This window comes from Saimiri boliviensis, chromosome 12 (assembly GCF_048565385.1).
Source record: "Saimiri boliviensis isolate mSaiBol1 chromosome 12, mSaiBol1.pri, whole genome shotgun sequence".
NCBI classification, from domain to species: Eukaryota; Metazoa; Chordata; class Mammalia; order Primates; family Cebidae; genus Saimiri; species Saimiri boliviensis.
The window spans coordinates 113,291,460-113,315,181 of record NC_133460.1 but is presented as its reverse complement, the minus strand read 5'-3'; positions in this window follow the sequence as shown (position 1 = coordinate 113,315,181).

Genomic DNA, 23,722 nt, shown 5'->3' with positions numbered 1-23,722 from the left:
TCTTTGTTTTTTTGCTTAATTTTGCTCTGTCCTCACAAAGGGTGGAGTTTTACTGTTCCCCACCCCCTGTGATTGATGGAAAAGAATATTGTACCAATTGATTGAGATAAAAAATTAGTGCTTCACCATCGAGAAGCCAAATTAGCCATCAGAAGTAGGTGCACAGAGTATTTTAAGAGTTTTTTTGATTAATTCTCATGATGTGAGGCCTTTTGACACAAAGTTTTATGTGCTGCAATGTGGGAGGAGGAAGAAGTGGTAACGGGTTATTACAGGTTTTACTTTTACCTCTAGTTGATTTATTGGCCTACTCTTGTGGTATGAAACCAGGACACTGCAGATGTGAGGGTGTCTCCTTTTGGAGAGAGCAATTCCTGTGTGTGCGGTGACCGTGTGTTCTCCAGAGCATAGGCTCAGGATTTCAGGGGCTAAGCCAAAAAGACTCAGAGTAGAATTTTAGTGAAAATGTTTATGGAAACAAAACAGCAAAAAGAGGCCCTTCTAACTCAGATAGATAGCACTCAGCACCTAAGAGTGACAGCTACTCAATTCTTTTATCACCCTCCTAGAAGGAGAAAATCCTAATTTAACAGAGTGTTGATAGAAAATAATTATTAACCAGAAACATATTTGACAGTGACTCATTTGTTCTTATTTCAAATATACAGAAACATACCCTATTTCTTAAAACCTGTTGTCAGAGTCACGGTTTCCTTATTGCATCATTTAGGAATTAGTTTTATTGCAAGCTACAATTTAACCTAAATCATTACAGCAGCAACCCTTCCCTTTTTGCCATCTGAAAGCCCTGTTCCAAAAGACAGCAATCCTGGTTAGACATGCTGAGGATTTCATTGGCCATCTTCTTGAATCCCTATTTTAAAAATAAAGACTTCAGGCTTTGAATACTTTTGTCGATGGAAAGCAACTTTACATATGTGAGTTTGAATCGATGTATTAAATTCATAGCTCCAGTCAATAGAGAAGTGCCATATGGTGTAAGCACTGTGCTTTGCTCTCAGAGAATCTGCAAAAAGATCGTTTTTTTTTTTTTTCAGTTAGTGGCAAAACATTTCAATGTCTTACATCTTTATGTATATTTATATATTTGCTTATTGGGGTTAATTGACAAATGCTTGGTACGAAATATAGCTGCAAATCATAATTGAGAGCAAAAAGCATATTAATATTTCTAGGTAATCTGAGTGACAAATCTCTACTAAGGTTTCTGACTGTAGTTCTTTTTGTTCGTTATTTATCATTTTCCCTGTGTGATGGAAGTCTTGGCAAATAGATATAATTGTATTTTCACTAATGTGCTGATCGAGTTTGAGGCTAGAAGTATATGAAACGGATTGTCCGCTTCTTTGGATTTTAATTGCCGTGATAGCTTTTCACGTCATCTTCTTTCAGGTGAAAAAGAATTCCCAGATGCAAAAGGTGCCATATGCACTACTTTCTGGTCTCTGTCCCCTCTCCCCGCAATCCCCCATTTCAGGAGTGGGTGGGCACACACAGCAGTGCGTTTGCCACACGATGGTGCTCTGTAGATAACGTTTTCTGAGTTTTGGCACGTAAGAATGTAATTCTCCTGGACAGCTGGGGTGGCATGAAGTAGCCAGTTATCCCTCAAGTCCTTCTTTGGATGGCCTCTGTCTGGGGCTCCTGACTGTACTGGTGAATGTTCCCAAACACAAATGCATCCCGAATACAACCTGGGTGGCTCTAAAGCTCTCACCACGCCACTGGCGCAGCTGCTTTACATGGTTGGATAAACATTTCCACCTTGAAACCTTGCTGCCTCCGGGAAGTTTAATCAGTGGCAGGCGGAAATCAGCTTTTTCTAACGACGAATGTATCCTCGTTCTTGGTTCAATACTTGTGAGCAAGAACGAGGTTCCTTCCACCAACTTTTTCTGGGAATGACATACTTGGAATCTACAAAGGAAGCTGGTCATTCACACTCCGACGATCCCCGCTCTTCCTCCCGCAGCTGTCCTCGGGAGCATCCCCCGCACCCCATAGCTGAAACAGAGGAGTGGTCAGGTGCCCGGTCCAGGCACATGTTGCCTAGCAACATGCCGGGGCCTGGAGAAGCTGACATCACCTTGGAAGACAGCAGCTTCAGCCCACCGACAAGGGGAGTAAACTCGTTAACAAGGCTCGGAGCAGGCGGGCGGCCTGGTGCTGTGCTTCTGGACGGGGCCTCTCGGAGCTCGAGAGAGAAGCCTCACTCCTCATCCCTCTTTATGAGGGCAGGAGAGGGGGAAGCCTTCCACGGCGCCTTGTTGCTATCCCTCAGGGGTAAATTTTTAGCTGCAGAATTTATGAGTTGCACATTTATTTGATTTGGCTTTTGGTTAATTTTTTTTCTCCTCTTGTCAACCTGACAATATGAGGGCAGACGGATGCGGTCCCTGTAGAAGAGGCAGTAAACGGTGCTCTTGGAGGCTGCTTTATAGAGGCCTTCTAGACTGCACTCCCTCAGCCCTCCCCTCCCCGCCCTCTCCTTCCGTCCTCCCTTCTCCTCTGCTTGCCAGTTCAGCCAGGCTCCCGCAACAAGAGCACTCCACTCTAAATAAATAAATCCTGAAATAAATATGGGTGTGAGTCTCATTAACATTACCTGTCAAATCCCTAAGCATAGAACCCCCAAATGGCCCCCTGGGTCTCCCAGTAATTTCTGGAAAGCACATAAAAAAAGACGATCAGTGGGTATATTTGTGGAAGTCATTAGCAGGGTGGGGAAGATATGCTTATAAGTCAATAATTCTTTTTGACACGACCTTAGTTCTGGTTGTGTGGCAACTCCCCTTAATGGAAGGAAAAGACATACGGCCTGAGCTTTATGACAGATGTCAGGAATCCTGAGAGGTGGCACAGGGAAGATCTTCGTGATTTTTCCCCCCTTTTAACTGACATGGATGTATGGGACACTTTGTCAACCTAATGACGGTTTTCATTGGTTCTTCTGATCATACAGTGGCAGGAGAACATAGTGACCCACTTTTCAAAGGATGGTAAATAGTGAAGGCAAAATTTATGTTCGAAAAGGCCCAGAGAACAGACGCTCAAATCTGAAATCTTAAAAATCATATGGTGTTGGATTTATTTCATGTTCCCTCTCCAGCGTGTTAATCTTTAATCGGGGTTTCAAAGTCAGTAACAGGAAGATTGACATTTAACTCTCAATTAATACAATTTCTGTGGCTCATATGTTGTTTATTTGGGAGAGTGTCGAGTTAGTGGTTCACTCCCAAAGAGCATTTTCTGCTGTTTTGCATTTTGGAGTTCATAAGCGTGACCCTCAGCACGGCCTGACAAAGACATCGTCATCAAACCCGAGAAGGAGTGAGTTGCCCGCGTGCCTTGCTGGGCTGCCAGGAGGCCCTTTGTTATTTCTTCGAAGGAGTGCTATCAGGTGATATCTGGCAGAATTGCATGTCCAGGAGAGCTGATGCCCGAGCCCTGAGTGCACAAGGTTAGAAAGTGGTTGCATTTGGAGAACACGTTCTCAAGGCAGAGCTATTAGATTTGATTTGGGAGGAAAGAAGGTGTGAGATGCAAAGTGACACTTTGTAATCATTTATTAGGCTTGGAAAGGGCCCCGCAGGTGCTTGAATTATAATAGACAACAGTGGTTATATATCAAGCCGTCGGCGGACAGGGCCCGATCTCTGCAGCATCCAGCATTCGCTTAGCTAAGAGCTGCCATTTTCTGGCCCGTGTGTTGGTCAGCAAGCAGAAGGGAAACTTAGCTGATGTCAAGATGTACTTGATTTTCCTTCTTGTTTTTTCAAGCACTGAAGCAGTACCAGTAGATTTCTGGGCTGTATTGTCAAAGTGACTGTGGCCAATAGTTTATCAAAAGCAGAGTCCTGACTACTTCTGAGTATTTGGCTGATTGATGCTTCAAGTTTGAGAATAATTTTATTTAACATATCTATCTGAGCCTTTTCCGTTCTTTTGAGAGAGTCTCACAGTTGCCCAGCCTGGAGTGCAATGGCAAGAGCTTAGCATACTGCAACCTCTGCCTCTTGGGTTCAAGCGATTGTCCGGTCTCAGACTCCTGAGTAGCTGGGACTATGGGTGCGTGCCACCATGCCCAGTTAATTTTTGTATTTTTAGTTATGATGGAGTTTCATCATGTTGGCCAGGCTGGTCTCAAACTCCCGACTCAAGTGATCCACCTGCCTTGGCCTCCCAAAGTGCTGGGATTACAGATGTGAGTCCCTGCACCCTGCTCCCTTCTTTCTAAAGGCTGACCCTCTTCATCATTTCTGTTCTTGTCACCCCTCACTTCTGGGGCACTGGTGGGAACGAAACATTGACCTACATTTTTGGAACCCTGGGAAGGAGCAGTGGGGGAGGTGGCCACGGAGAACATTTTGCTTCATGAGATGGTGGAGGGTGATCCATTCACCCTCCCTGCCCCAGACCCCACCTAGATCAGCAGTTCTTTGCCAGAGTTGGCTGGGCCAAGTCAGACCTCACTTTCTCATCCCAGTGGTGAGCATGATGGAGTAGAAACATGCTCGCTTGATCTGGAACTTCCTCCGGGTCTTTCAGGATATGGTGGAGTTCTCACAATGGCCTTCTCCCAGGCTTCTGGGCACAATGGGAATATGTTCTTTAGCGATGCCCAGAGACAGGCCATCAGCATCCTGACCAAGAGGCTTCTGTTTTAAGAATCTGGGTTAACTGAGCCATTTGGAGGGACGAGTTTCAGCTGAAGTGATGCACTTTGATGTGTAATTTTGCACATGGACCTGCAAGTCCAAAGAAAAGTCAAAGGTGACATTGGGAAATGCCAGGTCAAGACGTGTTTTCTTATTTTGTTAGGGTTTCCATTTCTAGCAAGCTTTATTTGGCTATTTACTTTGCTTATATTAATACAATTCAGTTGGATGTTTTTCAAAAAGAACAATTCTTGTTTCGTTTAAGTAAGTGAATTATTTAATTATCAAATGGAATTTTTCAATGAAAACCTTCTTCTAAGAAATAGCAATATATTTAAGTCAATCTAGGCGATTTCTCTTCTGTGATTAGAAACAATTTTTGGCCTCTGCAGTGCGGGCTATTTTTTCCCCCAGCTGCCAGGCTGATGCATATGCTTAGCCATCATATATATTTTCAGTGAAGAGTGGCTTAAATGATCTGCTTTGTTCACTGCTTAATTATGTTATTTTACTGTTCCTGAAAACCTGACACAATGCAAATTTACATTACTGTGCTCCTAATTAGCCAATAATCCTTGAGGATTTGAATGATACATACCCAAAGTCATTTCCTTCTTCACTAAATATGAATTTCCTTACGTCAGGTTAAGAAGACGGTGCAATGACAGAAGGCATCTTGGTGATGGCAGCCCTCAACATGCCTGTCTCCTGAGTCACACTGCGTTAAAAGCCACATAATGATTTCAGCAGTATCATAAAGCACATCATAGGAAATCAATAAATAAACAATGTAATTGGCTAAGATGTGCTTAGTTGTTCATCAGATGGTAAAAGCCCTTGTAGATGCTGCTTCTAGTTTTTAAATTAAATCAGCTGTGCATTTCTTTGCCCGTAATTCACACTCTGCCCTATCTGCTTCACACTCTCTGTTGGAAATGTGTCCATGTCACCCAGCAGAGGATGTGGGTGGCCCCACAGGCAGTTCAATTAATACCTGGAATTTCCCTGTTCACCGCAAAGCCTAGCTCTCAATCCACATGCGTCTCTGTACACATGACAGGCATTGCCTCCATTCAAGAGACCCCCTTTCTCACTTGCTACTTACCAGCTGCTGCCCCTGCGGCCTCCTTCCCTACCTCATTTTGTCCGGGCCTCCCTTCTGTCGTACGTGGCCACGTGCTTCGGGGAAGGCAGGCTACATCTTCTGCCCCAAGTCTAGGTCAAGACTGGTCTAAGTAAGTCAGTGCTTCTCAAACTATCTGGACCATCACCTAGATACAAGAAATTCATCTATGTGACAGCTCAGCACACACACACATAGGTAGGCATGTGTATATTCATATTTATATTGACCTCTGGACTCAAATTCCACTTTCAAAATGGGAGTTGGGACCTACCCCATGGATGTCATAGATTTCAGTTGGCAGTGTGTGTCTAAGCCAATCACCGCTCCTCCAGCCTCCTAGCTAGGGATGGTTTTAGGCAAAGGCATGTCATACGATTCTGGCCAGTAAGAAGCTGTGCGGCTCCTTGAGGGGTTTGAATTGTTAGCAGAGACAGGGAGGCAAGTGTGTTTTTTTGGTCTGGGTGTCCTGAGACTGAGACGGGCTGCAAAGGTGCTGATCTGTGGATAGCAGATGACACTGTGGATTTTGGTTATGATGCTGAACCAGTCAGGATGCTGCCAAGCTATTTCAGGAAGTCTTGTTGTGAGATAAATTTCCCGGTTGTTGAAGCTAGCTGGATTGGAGTTCTCTGTTACTTGCAATCAAGAGCTTCTTAATATACTTCACAGTGTCTGGGAATCACATCATCTGAGCGGGGGTTTGTGGTACCTGATGTTAACAGACTAGGGTCATATCCCAATTAAAAGAAGAAGATGAACTTGGAACGCTTTCTGTCATGTGAAGTCAACTGAACATTTTGGCTTTAATGGCCCATGGGACTGGTCTGAGGACCCGATGCAGCAGAAACTGAAATTTGTGATTTGACCTGAGTAGTTTTGGCTATTTGTAGGTGACCTGGGAGGTTATGGCATATAGTCATTTACAATTTGCTGAGCCACGTGTTTAGATTTTGTACGCTATAAAGTGAATTCTGTATGCCGTGAATACTGAACCAATTCTGTATGCCGTGAATACTGAACCAATTCTGTATGCCGTGAATACTGAACCAATTCTGTATGCCGTGAATACTGAACCAATTCTGTATGCCGTGAATACTGAACCAATTCTGTATGCCGTGAATACTGAACCAATTCTGTATGCCGTGAATACTGAACCAATTCTGTATGCCGTGAATACTGAACCAATTCTGTATGCTGTGAATACTGAACCAATGGGCCCAGATAACCCCAAGCAGGTTTATGATGTAGCTGCCAGTATCCTCTTGTCTTTGTAGACTCATGAATTCTTGAAAATGACTCAGACTCGTTTTCTAATGATGAAGTGTTCTCTACCCCTCCCTTCCACCTTATGTACACCAAAAGCTATTTGTTATGTTGGAAATGAAAGTAAAGTAAATGGTGAGTCATATCTGGGAAACGGAACTCTGGACAAAGCTGAGAACAAAATACTGGGTGGTGTCCTCTACCCAGCACTAGAATGGGTTCCTTGGAAAATCAATGTGGTTGTGAGAAAAAGTGACCTTCAAAACTGTGGATGTGAATGCTTCATCCAGTGCAGAAGCTACTCGCTGATAAGGGCTAAGCATCCGTGGAAGTTTGGGAAGGATTCTGTAATTATGTGTAGATTGCTAGTAAGCTTGTTGGACATGATATCATGATATACTTCAATGCCCCTGGATGGGAGTTTGTGAGGTTCTCAGGACATGCTCCCATGAATATGAAAAGTCTTCTGAATCCACAGTATGTGAACGTTCTATAAGCTTTATGGGAGCTGGAAGTTGCTAATGGTTAGGCACTTGTGGTAATCCTTTTATTTTAGACAGTCTTGCATGATGTGCATTCACAGAGACACTCGTGGTCATTTAGCTGGTCTCCTACAACTCACCTTTGCTCAGGTACAGTGTTTGGGGTCTGTCAGTTTCCATGGAATTAATTAATTAAGCAACAATGTATTGGGCTGGTTCTGAAGAGTCACTGGAATTAAGAGACCAAAGGGGGACGCAGTGAATTCCTCTGGTGATGATCAGGAAGAAACTAAGGACATGGACCCAACACTTCAACCAGGGCCCTGGTCAGTTGTCTGATCCTTGCCCTCCACCCATGGCATTGCTTGCCTCAGTGGCCTAGCTTAGCTCACCGTGGGAGCTGGAGTCAGGGCTGAGCATTGCTTACCACCACAGTCTTCACTATGGGCTCAGGCAATGGTTAGGGCTAAGTCTACCTCCCCGTGGAAGGAAAGGGCTCCACCTGGGAAAGTCACTGTGGGTGACATACGTGTTCATGAACTTAACATACGTGTTTGTGAACTTACCTTTGGTTCAGGTGGGTACATTCAGGTATCCCTTTCAAGGATATGACAGAAAAAGCAGAGAGGGGGCAGCTGAGAGAGAGTACCATGGACAGGGTTAACATGGCTGGGCACAGTGGCTCACAGTTGTATTCCCAGCACTTTGGGAGGCTGAGGAGAGAGGATCACTTGAGCCCAGGAGTTCAAGTCCAGCCTGTCTCTACAAAAAATAAAAAAAAAATAAAACATTAGCTGGGTGTGGTGGCTTGTGTCTGTAGTTCTAGCCACTTGGGAGGCTGAGGCAGGAGGTTGGCTTGAGCCCAGGAGATCAGGCTGGAGTGAGCTGTAATTGCCCCAATGCACTCCAGCTTGGGTGACAGAATAATACCCTGTCTCTTAAAACAAACAAACAAAAAACAGGGAACATGGAAGATTCCAGAGAAGACTTTGCAGTGAGACTTGAGGACCATGCTGCAGAGCGGTGAGTTGGGTTGAAAGTTGCTGCTCTTTGATCTGCCAGAGGCCAGATATATGGCTTATAAAACAATTTTTAATGCTTTAAAACTTGTGGTGACTTCAGTTTCATATCTATAATTTATCATTTGTTTATTAACAGAGATATATAATAATTTTGTGCTGTCTTCGTTAAAGTCAATTAGAAATTGGTTATTTGCTTTTGAATGGAAAAATTAGCATTTGTTCTTGGTAAAGGTGAAGCTGTTCCTTGAAGAGTCAAGTCAGCTCTGCAGAGCACAGATTTTCTACCACCCTTCAAGTATCATGAGAATTTGTTTCTTGTGGGGCCCAAACACCAAGACCGTATGTGGCCAGAATGTGTTTCTTATACTTTTTGTGTCTTCCACTCTAAGGCACTAACTTGTGGGAAATGGTTACCTCAGGAGCTTCTTTCATTAAAGCTCAGACACCAGTAATGGTGACAGCCCCTTGAATTGTCACTTACTCTGTAAAATCATTTGCTTTGGGGAATCTTATTTCATTCATTCTTCTTTCAAAACAGAATTGTCAGAATCCAGAATAGAAAACACTTGAACATAAAGTGTTTTGCAAGTACTTCAGCCAAAACTTAGAAATGTGCATTAAGAAGTAAACCAAAAGCAGCCGGGCGTGTTGGCTCATGCTTGTAATCCCAGCACTTTGGGAGGACAAGGCAGACGGATCATGAGGTCAAGAGATCTCAACCATGGTGAAACCCCGTGTCTACTAAAACATACAAAAATTGGCCGGGCGCGGTGGCTCACGCCTGTAATCCCAGCACTTTGGGAGGCTGAGGCAGGTGGATAACAAGGTCAAGAGACTGAGACCATCCTGGTCAACATGGTGAAACCCCGTCTCTACTAAAAATACAAAAAATTAGCTGGGCATGGTGGCGCATGCCTGTAATTCCAGCTACTCAGGAGGCTGAGGCAGGAGAATTGCCTGAACCCAGGAGGCGGAGGATGCGGTGAGCCGAGATGGCGCCATTGCACTCCAGCCTGGGTAACAAGAGTGAAACTCTGTCTCAAAAAAAAAAAAAAAAAAAAAAAAATTAGCTGGGCGTAGTGGCACACACCTGTGGTCCCAGTTGCTTGGGAGGCTGAGGCAGGAGAATCGCGTGAACCCGGGAGGCGGAGGTTACAGTGAGCTGAGATCGTGCTACTGCACTCTAGCCTGGTGCCTGGTGACAAAGTAAGACTCTGTCTCCAAATAAAATAAAATAATAAATAAAAAGCATGAAGGAGCAGTATTTTTGAAGTTTAAATTATCCTCACACACTGTTTGAACCTGTCGTCCTTCCAGCCTTAAAGCAAGTGATTCCCTCCAAGAGGCTTTCTCTCCAGGACTAATGGTAAGCCTCTTTCGGATAGGACAGACTCGGATTTTTTTGGCTATTCACAAGGATTCTAGAATATTCCATAGGGTTGGTTCTTAGTTATACGTTACTTAAGGATGTTAACTTGATATTTGTGATACAAGCTCCTGGTCATTTTGTGACGGTGACAGGGCTTACTGAAATCCAGATGTCTTGGGTTCTAAATGTCAGACCCTGAGCTCCATCCTCCTCTCAGTTCTTAGCCCTCCAAAGTGACACCATCATTAGCAACTTTAGTGTATTGCAGAAGACAACAACTTAACAGGATGAAACTTTAAAAGTTAAAACTGGCAAAACAATTGTTATTGACTGAAATGGAAAGTGAGTTGTAATTTGAAACTAAATTATTTATAAACACGGCTGGTGTTGTATCTGAACTCCATAGATGGTAAAAATCTGCCTCCAAAACATCTTGCTAAGCATGAAGGTTTTCAGCGTCATTTGAAAATGCTCCAAGGAGCTCTTGTGATGGATTCAAATGCTTGTATGCAGTCACCAGATAGCTGACGTGCAAAATAAGAGGAGATGAAGTCTGAGGGGCAGAAGCCAGTAACGGTGATTCAGAAGAAATCTAAACTGTAGGAGCACAGCCTTTCATACAGAGATTCTAATTTTTCATTCAAAATTTAGGCAGACAGCAGGCAAAATGTAATCACTTTTTAGCATTACTGTTCTGCATAAACATATTAGAAAAGCCCTGTGATGGTAATCGTGTAGTGAACTTGAAACCACCCCTAATTAAACTGTCTGCATCCCCCAGCATTTTCCTGTAATGATGTCAAACCATGTAGCAATTAGTTGCACCTCTATGAATGTAAACACTGTTTGTAAATCATATAAACTTAACCTGGTTTCCTTATTGAAAATCTCCTAAAAAGGAATTAATTAGCTTTGTATGTTTTGGAATCGCAATTTATGGCATCATTTTGGAATCTCTCACTGAAGTTAAATTAATTTTTTTTTTCCTGAAATTCATACAAATGGAATCTCTGTTGCAGGGGACTGCGAGGAAAGACTGAGCACAATTTAATTCCTCTTCATTTTATTTCTGCAACGACCGGTGGAGTGTGGAATTCCGGACAGGGGTTTACTGAGTTAACCCAGTTTTATGATATTTTTCTCAAGAGAAAGGTATCTATCATCTGAAGGTTGCATCTTTCCTGTGTTTTTCGCTTTCTCCGGCCAGCGTGGAGTGTTTCAAGCTCATCTGAATGTGAAGTTTGGGCACCGAAGCAATCTTTATGCAGCCTGGCGTCATCTTGGAAGGCACCAGCCTCAGACTGCGTGGCAACAGCCCGGGAGCAGTTGCCGATCAGGAGGGAAGTGGCCAATTCCAAACAAAGACATTGAACAAACAAAACAGACACCCAAGTGTTTTAACTCAGCGATCTTTCCTCTGCCGACAGGGAGCACGAAAGGAGAGGGCGCCAAGTTTACAATGCGCCATGCCTTTGTTGCAATTGTCTCTCTGAAACCTTGGATCCTAGAGGTGGATGGTTTACCTGAGCCATCAGCTACATAACACATTTATGGTTATTGTATTTTACAGGTTGATAGATTTTTATATTCTGTCCAAGTCAGGATCTTACACCACCTGGTTTATTATTTAGTAATTTACAGTGCAGTCAGGCGTGTTTGGCTTAATGTAGGATAAACTTATAAATCTATTGTTCCTCCAGTTGCTGGGGTTGGTGTGCAATGAACTACAGAGCTGGATGCATACATACATTTCAGCTCTGCTTTTTTCTTTGATAGGGAAACAGGCAATAGATAACACAGTGACAGTAGCTTCCCAGGGGACAGCAGAATGTGAGAGCAACACCACGTCAGGTTAGTAGGTCATTATTGTATGAGCCGTGAACCATTAATGGACTACTACACCCAGCTCAATCTGTGTCAGATTATGGCTCTTGGCAGGAGAATTGTTATCTAATGGCTAACTTTGCTTCCTCACTATCGTCTTATTAGTTCTTCTAATAAAAGTGTGCACAGGTATATATTAATAGGGGCCTCTTTGGGAAAAGGCAAGATCTTAGCTATTCACCCCAGGTCTGGTGACGATGCCTCTATGCTAATTGTGCGCAGGTGACTCTTTAAGGGAATGGCATTCTTTCGCGGTTATTTTCGGATGTCTTCTAAAACATGCAGCCAAATACAATAGTGTTAGTTGATGGCAAAAGGCTCCCCTATTACTATGTTTTGTTGACGATGGGAACTGAAGAATCGGTGGGAGTGAACAGAGAGGATACGGGAGCATTTGTCTTCTCTACCTCCACCCTAACTCTTCAAATGAGAGGAACACTGATGTACGTTCACATTCCGGGGAAGAAAAGCACCTTGCTTGAAATAATACCTAAACAACAAGGATCACGTGGTATTATATAGTTTTTATTATGCGTAAAATAGGCAAGCCAAGCGTATGTGTGGTTTCAGATAAAAGCATGTGATTTTAGGAAGAGTGTAATGAATTGCAGGTTTGTTGAATTAGAATGGTAAGAAGTTTATTGTGCCTATTTTGGGGCCCATGGTATAATATTTCTACCTTCTTTTCAATACCTAAATGTCACCGTGCAGCGTGTGTCTTTCTTTCTAAGCCCCTCAGCATCTTTGCTGCCATGTGTGTCCCCAAACAGAACCACTGGAATGAAGAATTCCAACATATTTCCAGGAAGGATGAACATTCGAATGAGTTTAGACTGCGATTAGGGACCCAAATCTCTGTGCTTGATTATGGAAATCGTTTTTGGAAATGTTCTCTGATGTCAAGAATGTGAAATGATATTTTTAGAAAATACTGGAGAAGGTTTTTCCCATGTAGGTGGAAAGTAGAGGGGCAGAGCTGAGAGTCCAGAGAGACAGAAAGGGCGTTGGGAACGCAGCCCTGGTGTGGATACAGACCCCGGCTAGATACTGCAATTGCTCCCAAGGCCACGGCTGAGTGTGCTGAGAAGGAGGAGCCCAGGCCGTCCTATCTGGCTTGTCACCACTTTGTCACTTCCAGCAGCACGGGCGGGAAAGGCTGCCAAAGGACACCACAACGTTAGCCTGCTGAGGATCCAGAGGGTAGTGAGAATGCCTGAAAGGCCAGCTCAAATGTGCTTTTGGTGATACTGTTTGAGAACATGTCCCTGTTTGATGAAGCACCTATATAATGAAGTTAAGTACCAAATTAATACCCAAATCCATCCTAATCCAAATCCAATTACTCATTCCTGTGTGCATGTATACATGTATTCGTATGTGTATATATAGAAGATTATGTTATCACCAGCCCCATCCCAACACATGCAGAGAATCGCCAGGACAGCCTGATCCATGTGAGCAATGAGTATGGGCTGTCTGCTCTTCTGATGATTTCTGACCAAACCCCAAGGTCTCCTCATGTACACTCCCTTATAACTCAACCATGGATCTGAATTTAAGAAAATGTACCACATAGTGCATTACTGCAGCATTAAGTGTAATTTTAATCCTGGACATCTTTTTCTCCCTTGTCTTTATTTAGATACTACTCAAACAAAAGCCTAGAGATAAAATGCCTGAAATGCTTTTCAGTAATGATACATTCCTTATTTGCCTTCTTAGATAAAAACAGCCAAGTTATTATAGTTTATTATAAAAGGTCAATATATATTCTATATTCTAAATATTTCATTAAAAACATGATGATTGCATTAGAAGGCATGTTATTGCTTTATAACCACCATTTCTTTGGAAGCCTTCACCCTTCTAATTATTCTATAAGGGGATTTTTTTGGAGTAAAATGTTGATTTTAGGAAAGAAACCTAGTACAGATTGGGGTACTTTAATCATAAATAAATTCTGACAGGCGATAAGTCAGAACCACTACCCATCCAAGGAAATGGCTAAAATGTAAAAACTGACAGTCCCAAGTGTTGACAAAGACATGGAGCAACTGGAGTGCTTAAATATGGCTGGTGGAAGTGGCAAATGGCTCAACCATTTTGAAAAGTGGCTTGTGAATGTCTTATCAAGTTAAATATACAGCCCAGAAATCCTATTTTTATGTATTTAACAAAGAAAATGAAAACATAGGTTCTTACAAATGACGGGTACATGGAAGTTCATAGCAGCATTATTTCTAATAGTCCCCAAACCCCACTAAAATGAAAACCAAAACTAACAACCAACAGAACTAAAAGCAACCTGCTTTCCATCAAGAGGTGAGTGGATAAATGAATTCCTCCAACATCCAGGCCAGGAATGCTGCTCAGCAGTCAAAGGGAGGAAATCCCAATGCAGGCAGCAATGTGGATGGCTCTCCACACCTTAGGGGGAGTGACAGGGGCCAGACCCATGAGAAAGAGCACAAACTGCATTATCACTGATATGAGATCATTGACATGAAATTCTAGGAAAGAAAATTGTCAGAAGGCAGATAACTGGCTGCCAGGAGTGGGGATAGGGTAGGGTGTGACTTTGAAAAAGCATTAGAGAACTTTTTGGGCTGCTGAAAATGTGGTGGTAACTACCAGGACTGCATAATATTGTCTAAAGTCATCCAACTAAGCAATTAGAGTGGGTGGATTTTATTATATATAAATCATATTTTCATAAAGCTGGCAAAAAGTAGATAAGACCAAATATCTAACATCAAATTCCTCCTTTTTAAAGTATGATCCGAAAGCCAGAAACCATCCTGGGAAAGACTGATGTGGTGTCTGAACATATCCATGGTACCAAGACAAAGTGAGAAAACAAAGGAATGGCTGGAGGAGGTATTTTAAAACTGTGACTCGTTAATTGTCTTCATGTGTAAAGTACTCCTACAAAAAAGGGAAATCAGTAGAAAATGAGTGACTAGGCTATCCACCTAGTGGAAAAAAACGTTTGATGAAAAAGTAACAATAATGGTAGCCAACATCTGGTGAGCACCTATTGTCTTTCTGACACTATTGAAAGTGCTTTATACTTTTAACTGAGGTACAACTGACATACAATAATTGAACATATTCCAAGTGTAAAATCTGATAAGCTTTGACAAGCATATGCCTGTGAATTCATTGCCACAGTCAAGATAACAAATCCTCATGCCACTTTGTGATTCTTTCCTCCTTCCTTTCCCTAGGTGCCACCAGCCCCAGGCAGCCACTGATCTGATATTTGTAACTACATATCCATTTATAGCTGCTAGAATTTTATGTAAGTGGAATAATACAATCCATATTCTTTTTTTTTTTTTTTTGCTTGGTATCTTTTACATGGCATAATTATTTTGAAATTCATTCATGTGGCATGTGTATCAATAGTTCATTCCTAGGCCGGGCGTGGTGGCTCAAGCCTGTAATCCCAGCACTTTGGGAGGCCGAGGCAGGTGGATCACGAGGTCGAGAGATCGAGACCATCCTGGTCAACCTGGTGAAACCCCGTCTCTACTAAAAATAAAAAAAAAATAGCTTGGCATGGTGGCACGTGCCTGTAATCCCAGCTACTCAGGAGGCTGAGGCAGGAGAATTGCCTGAACCCAGGAGGCAGAGGTTGCGGTGAGCCGAGATCGCGCCATTGCACTCCAGCCTGGGTAACAAGAGCGAAACTCTGTCTCAAAAAAAAAAAAAATAGTTCATTCCTTTTCTTTTAAAAAATAATTTATTCTCTTTTATTGCTGAGTAGCCATCCATTGTATACCACAATTTGTTTACCCATTCACCTGCAAGTGGAGGTGGGTGGCTTCAAGATTTTGTATATTAATAATGAAACCGACTTAATAGTCCCACAGACTCCTTTAAAAAATAAACATAGAAATGTACCCTTCTGGTCTTAAAGCTTGAAACATATTTGTTTTATTTGAGTTCCTTCCTCAGGAAAGGCTCCTAAGACCTCTCAAAAAAGTATGAAAAAACTGAAACTCACCAGATCATCACGTCAGATAATGGACCCTACATTCATGGTGATTGCTTCCTTGCTCCTCCCTAGTTTCTGTCTTCCTACACATGTTTCATTTCTCCCCTGCTATATAAACCCTGAGTTTTAGCTGGTCAGGGAGATGGATTTGAGACTGAGCTCCCATCTCCTTGGCTGCAGCGCCTGATTAAAGCCTTCTTCTTTGGGAATACTTGTTGTCTCAGTGATTGGCTTTCTGTGCCAAGAGCATCAGGGCCTAGACCAAACCCCTGGTGTTTTAGTAATAATAATAAAGTGCCATGAAAATTTTTATACATGTTTTATATGGGCACATGCTTCATTTTGGCTAAATATTTAGGAGTAGAATGACTAAGTCATATGGTAGGTGTGTGTTTAATTTTTTAAAGAAACTGCTAAGCTGTTTTCCAATATGCTTCTCACATTTTATATTCCCATCAGCAGTGTGTTATAATTCTAATCCCTTCAGAATGTATTCTTCATGTAGTTAGTCTTTTTAATTTTAGACATTCTAATATGCACGTAGTAGTAAGTTAGTGTGGTTTTCATTTGCATTTCTCTATGCGGATCATCTTTTCATGTGCTTATTTTTGAAAAGCATATCTTCGATTATCTCTTAAAATTTTGGCGTAGTTTTAACACTTGGGTTGCTTTCTTGTTGAATTTTGAGTTTCCAAATATGTTCTGGAAATATCTGGATAAAACTTTATATCAGCTATATGCTTTGCAAATAATTTCCTTCATGTCTATGGCTTGTCTTTTCATTCACTTGTCAGTGTCTTTAGCAGTACAAATGTTTTCAATTTTTATCAAGTCTATCTCACAAGTTTCTTTTTATGGATCATACTTTTGTATAGTATCTAAGAAATCTCTGCAGGTCTCAAGGTTATAGACATTCTCCATGTTTTCTTCTAGAAGTTTTACAGTTTTAGTTTCTATACTTTTTAGGTCATTTCTCCATTTCAAGTTAAGTTTTGTATATGGTTTAAGATTGAAGGAGGGGTTCCTTTGAATGTGTTTGTGGGGAGAGGGAGCACGGATATCCCTCTTCCACTGAAGTGACTTTGCACATTTTTAAAAATTTAGTTGCCGTAAATGCATGGATCTCTTCTGTTTTCCACTGCATTGATCTACTTGTCAATTTAAGCCAAGACTACACTATCTTGATGGCTGTACCTTTAAAATAGCTCTTGGAATAGTCCTTCAACTTTGCCATTTTTCAAAGTTGCTTTGGCTATTCCAGGCCTTTTGCATTTTCATACAAATTTTAGTACTAGCTTGTTTGTTTTCACAACAACAACAACAACAACAACAACAAAACTTGTGGAAATTTTAGTTGGGTTTATATTTAATCTAGAGATCAATTTGGAGACAATAAGTTAAGAACATCAAGCCTTCCAACCCATGAGCATGCTATGTCTCTCCATTTATTAAGTCTTCCTTATGTATCGTAGCAATATTTATCAGTTATCGTAGCAATATTTATCAGACAATAAGTTAAGAACATCAAGCCTTCCAACCCATGAGCATGCTATGTCTCTCCATTTATTAAGTCTTCCTTATGTATCGTAGCAATATTTATCAGTAAGAATCTTGCAGTTTTGCCTGATTTATCCCTAAATATTTTACATATTTTGATGCTATTGTAAATGACACTATTTCATTTTATTTTAAATTCTGGTTGTTTGTTGCTACCATCTATAAATACAATTGATTTTTATCTTTTTGATTTTGCATCCTGCAATCTTGCTGAACTCACTTATTATTAGCAGTTTTCTCTATATTCTATTGGGTTTTCTACATAGATGGTCATATAATCTGCGAAAAAAGATAGTTTTGCCTCTTCTTTTTTAATCTGGATGCCTTGTATTATTTTTTTTACTTGCCTTGCTACCCTGAATAGAACTTCTAGTATCGTGTTCAATCTTTTTGCTTCCCTGGGTCACACTGACACAAGAAGAATTGGCTTGGGCCACACATAAAATACATTTACACCCATGATACCTAATGAGTTTAAAAAAACACACAAAAGAATCTCATAATGTGTTGAGAAGGTTTATGAATTTGTGTTGGGCTGCATTCAGAGATGTCCTGGGCTGCACGCAGCCTGCAGGCTACAGGTTGGACAAGCTTGCTCTAGTACAAGTTTGAATAGAAGTGACGATAGACATCCTGCCTCAGTACTGATGGTAGGGGAATGAATTCAGTCTCTCGTCATTAAGAACGACATTTGCTGTAGGCTTTTCAAAGACGTGCTTGATCAACTTTAGGAAGTTCTCTTCTGTTCCCATTTTGCTGACAGCATCTATCAGTAACGGATGTTGGATTTTGTCAAGTACTTTTTTTGTGGGTTTCTTGATTGATCTTACCATTTTTCCTTTTAGTTTGTCTATGTCATGAAACATTGGTTTTCAAATGTTAAACCAACCTTGCATTCCTGGGATCAACTCTATTTTGTCGTGTTGTATTATCCTTCCTATAAAAGTGCTTTACATTTATTATTTAGTTTTATAACAACCTTATGTCATATGAATACTGCTATTATTCCTATCTCTCATGTGAGGAAAATTGAGGCACAGATGGCTTCATCCCTTGACCATACCATGTAACAAGTAGTAAGGGCTTGGATAGATTTGAGGTGGTTGTCTAACCCAAAAGTTGAACTCTTAACTTCAAGAGTAGAAATGCAAACTAGAATATAAATAACACAGTTTCACCTGTTTACATGGCAATTATTAAATATGGTAACAATATTTAGTGCTGGTAAGGAAGTAGGTCAGATTAACTTATAAACTGAACTACTGGTAGGAAGATTAATTAATGCAAGCTTTCAAGGGAGTCTTTAACAATATATCCCAGAATGTCAAATTTGTACTGCAGTATTCCAATGCATGTGCAAATGTATAGATGCAGTACTTTTTTATTGCAGCATAGGACATTTAGAGCATGAGTAAGATAAAATACTATGAAACTGTTAAAATAATGATTTTTTTGCCTGTGTATTTTTCTATCTTAATAAATACTATAAAGAAACAGTGTATATAGTGAGATCCCATTCCTATCAAACTAATCTCTACATTTACATTCAAACATAGAGTCAAGAGAGGAGCCTGGAAGGATCCCCTGAAGGGAGTAAAAACATTTTCATTTTTGTGCATTGTGGGGGTGGGAAGCAGAAAGTACAAGCCAGCCTAGAACAGCAGAGTGAAGGGTGTTGTGGCCCTATGCTCTGGAGAGAGTATGTGCTGGTCAAGGTTTCCAAAGGAATCAGAGGCCACTGGCTATAAGGGCACCCAGGCTTTTCCAGGTCTAAGAATGACCTGGGAGCTGCCACATAGAATTACTGGAATATTGTCATAGCTTAAGGGGAATGGCCTGTTTAAAAATTGCCCTGGAAAATCAGCACATATGCTTAATAAAACCATATACTCTGCTTTTGTTGTGGTTGGACTGCCCCTGGGCAAAACCTTAGGACACTGAGGAATGCTCCCTCTGAGGACGCCCCTCCCATGACAGTTCCATAACAGAGAGTCCCGTGGCTCCTGCTCTCTCACTCCCTGCAACTGAGATGGGCCCCACTGCTTAACAGTATGTCTGATACCAAGAGATGGTTTTTCCTATACTGAGCCAAAATCTGTATCTCTCCATCTTTTATCCATGGATTTAAAGAAGGACCCACCTGACAGCAAACTCCACAACTGTCTGGAGACAGTTGTTCCAGTTCCTATATTTTTGTTTTAGATTAAACCCTCTTTGTTCTTCCTTTCTCTTTGCTCTGGTTATTGAGCCCTTCATTTGCCTGCATTTTCTCTTCTAGAGGAATCCTCCCTGTTTGTTGATGCTCAGAACTGTGCACAGAAGTCCAGATGGTGTTTGATCGTGCCCTCTCCTGGGATATGGAAACTATCATTCTGGTAATTGATGCGAACTTGGCCTTAGATTTCCTGCAGTCCCTCTACATGGTAAATTCATATCGATCTTGGATGCAAAGAAACTTTGCAGGCCTTTGTCTTGAGAGCTCACCGAGACCTTTCTCTCCTCCCTCCTAGATATTAAATGCAGAGCTTTGCTGTCCTTCCTAGTTATCTGGCTGTTTAGTTGTTTGTTTTCTGTTCTCGCTTTCTGTGAGCTCTGTGCCTTCAGGCCAAGCCCCAATCAATTGCAGACACAGTGAGAACCTCTGAGAGCACAGCCCTGGAGGCGCGCTTGAGACCCTCTCCAAATTAATGGTGAACCCTTGTTCTGTACACATGGGGATAATTATTCTGTCACCTGTGAGTTCAGATTATTTTGTCCTCAACCAGGCCTCACTTCAACCATACCGCAGAGCTTTCATGGTAGTATTCATCAAATATTTGCCCAAAGCAGGACCACTTCTGCCTGAACAGCTCTCTGATCAACCAATCTACAGACACTTGTAAGTGAAGAAACATGGCCAGATCGAAGTGATTATTCTTTTTTCAATGCCCAGAAAATCTGCGACTGCTTCTCCTTTTAATTTCATTTTTCTTGATCAGCTCTTGGGCTCAGAGCCCTCTGAGCTTCCCAATTGATTGCTTTTCACTATTTAGCTGAAGGGGGAGTCAACTTTACCTCTAAAGGGCCAGATAGTAAATATTTTAAGCTTTTCAGGCCTATAGTTTCTGTCATAGTTACTCAGTTCTGCTGTTGTAGCATGAAAGCAGCTTCAGACAGTATGTGAACAAATAAGCATGGTTGCGTTTCAATAAAACTTTATTTGTAATGGTAGGCAGAGGGCCAGATTTGGCACGCTGGGTATAGGTTGCCAACTCCATGTTTAGTTCATTGTATCTTCTCATAGAGACATAATCCAAGCCTTAATTCCAAAGAAATACACAAGTAGTATGGCACTGAGGGCATCAGGAAGCCCACTTGAATGGACGTCACTGGCCCCTGGCTTTTAACCTGCTGAGTAAAGTTCTTTCAAAGCAGTTCTTGCAGCTCTACACCTGTTCATGGCAGCAGAGAGCTCATTGTTTACCCTGATGTCAATGTAAATTTTTTATCCATTTGTTGGGATTTGTCCCCCTTCTTTTTACTTGAAATGTGGAAAAATGTCTCCATTTTGTAGTAGCTTTCTGTTTCCATGTAGCCCCTTGTTTTTACTAGGTTGATATCCTTCTCTCCAAGTACTAATGTTTTGTATAACTGGTGAAGGTGGCCCAGTTAGACAGTGGTGAAGTTGGAACGCTTCTGTTTGTACCTAACTTCCTTTGAGGATCTTATACGCTCTCTCTTGTTGAAGCCATGAAATAATGTTCTGTAAAATGTTCACATGTGCTAAGAAAAAAGGAAGTTTTGGGGATGCCATATGGGTTTGATTTTCAGGTACTTTCATGAGATTGTTTCAGAGTCATTTGGTTTATGGAAAATAGGGTTAATGCAATTTAATATTGTGAAATTATTTTTCACTAGTAAGGATCATCCAAGTGACTAAATCTTTCAAGTAACTAAATCTTTCAGAAACTAAATTCTTATCAGTTTTTGGTGTTTTGGAATTTCCCAACTTTAATCCAAATAGACTACAACTGACCCTCGAACAGCAAGGATTTGAACTGCTTGGGTCTACTTCCACAGGGATGTTGTCAGTACGTCTCTCCTGCCACCCGTCCACGTCCTCTACCTCTTCTGCTTCTGCTACTCCTGAAACAGCAAGACCCTCTCTTCCTCCTCCTGCTGGGCATGAAGATGATGAGAATGAAGACCTTTACGATGATCCACTTCCACCTAATGAGTAGAAAATGCGTTCCATTCCTTATGATTTTCTTAACATTTTCTTTTCTCTAGCTTGCTTTATTGTAAGTAAGTAATATGAATATAAAATATGTGTTAATTGTTAATATTTTTGGTATGGCTTCTGGTCACCTGTAGGCTATTAGTAATTGAGTTGGAGGGGAATAAAGTTACGTGCAGATTTCCAGCTGCCTCGGGGGTTGGTGCCTGATAATGGTTTGAATCTGTGTTCCTGCTCAAGTCTCATTTTGAAATACAATCCCCAATGTTGGAGGTGGGCCTGAGAGGAGGTGTTTAGGTCATGGGCTGGATCTCTCATGGTCTGGGGCCATCCTTGTGGTAGTGAGTGAGTGTTCACGCGACCTGGTTGGTTAAGTGCGTAGCAGCTTCCCCCAACTCTCTCTCGTGCTCCTGCTTTGCCGTGTGATACTCCTGCCCCCACTTCATCTTCTGCCATGAGTAAAAGCTTCCTGAGTCCTCACTAGAAGCCAAGCAGATGCCGGCACCATGTGCATACAGCCTGCAGAACCTCTTTTCTTTGTAAATTACCCAATCTCAGGGATTTCTTTACAGCAATGTAAGAACAGCTTAATACAGCATTGTTCAGGGGTCATCTGTAGTTCGAATACATCCTCTAACAATGAGACAGTGGATTTGCTGAAAAATTAAAAAGCTGAAACTGTCTACCAAGTAGAGTTTTCCGGCATGCCTCCAGGAACACCAGAGCTGCAATGTGCACTGAGCGCTGTTTTCCATGCATGCCCAGGCCTCCCTGGGCTCCCTCGGCCCCCTCCCAGCACCTGTATGCGTGCTGATTTGCTTCTTCATGACTATGTATATTTGCAACTAGATCAAAAGCAAATCTGAGGTCAGGGTTTGAGTCTTATTCTTCTCATTTGTCTTCCATGTTGAGCTGAATGTGCTGCACATAGTAGGGCCTCAGTCAGTGGCCGTCATTGGCTGGTGCAGGAGGACAGTGGCTGTCAGTGCTGTGCAGTGATGATTTGCAGTGAGTCTGCAGAGCAGCCTGCAGGTGACAGTTAGCTTTCAGCCCTTCACTTGGAAATCCCCAACCTAGAAGAGGGCAGAAATACCACTGCCACCTCTCCAGCCCTTCTCTAGCTGCCCCTCCTCCCTGGGAAGCTGTCATCAGAGCAGGCTGCTTGTGGGATGAACGCTTAGACTTTAATATATATATATATATATATATATATATATTTTCTTTGCAGAAGAAGGCAAAGAGGAGAATCGATTCAGAATGTGACACTGGTTAGTTCTGACCTTCACAAGAGATGATAGTCTTTTGCCTAGCCTAGGTACACATATAGAAAATTTTGGAGATGTCATAGACAAATTCTCACAGCAGATCATTTCAGCTGCACTGAGAACTGGCGTCTTTAAGGAAGTCTATGTTTAATGAGTTTGTAAAAAAAAATCTCTTTTAAATAAACCACCATTCCCTTCTATCACCTGTTTTATAATCTCTGGCTTTTGAAGGTAGGATTTGATAAAACCTCCCTCACTATCGCTATCCCCATAGGATTAACGGCAAACCTGATGAGACCATGGGTTTTTAGCTTTTCGGAACAAACTTCCTGTCATCCCTGTTTCTAATTGGGTGGAACTCTCTAGCCTCACTTTATTTACCTTTCATTAAATGGTCATGAAGCAACCTCCTTGCATATAATCCCTAGCCCTGTAGGAATATAGACTGAGTTTGAAAGCTGCTGGCCTACGGGTCCATGGTGCCTGCTTAGAATCGGCCATCCCCACCACAGGGCCTCAGTCCATGTTCGCTGGATGAAAGTCGGGGGGAGCCAGGCCTTTCCTGAGCCCCCACTGGTCTCCATCCCTCAGCCTTGCCTTCCTCTCTACCCACCCCAGCTCCCTCTCCGGTGCATGCATTGTCTCAGGAGTTCACATTGTGAGAGACTTTTTGTGATGCTGCTCCTGCTGTTTGTGGGTGCATCTGCAGACCCCTGGGCCGAAGAACCTGTACGGGCCCATTCCTGTGCCCTGTGTCCCTCTAGGAGGCGCGCAGTTACGGAGCTTGTCATTTGACTCAGATGGCAGAAAAGGCATTTACAGTATTTTCCCTTTCTCCTGTAATTAATACCCCTTAAGT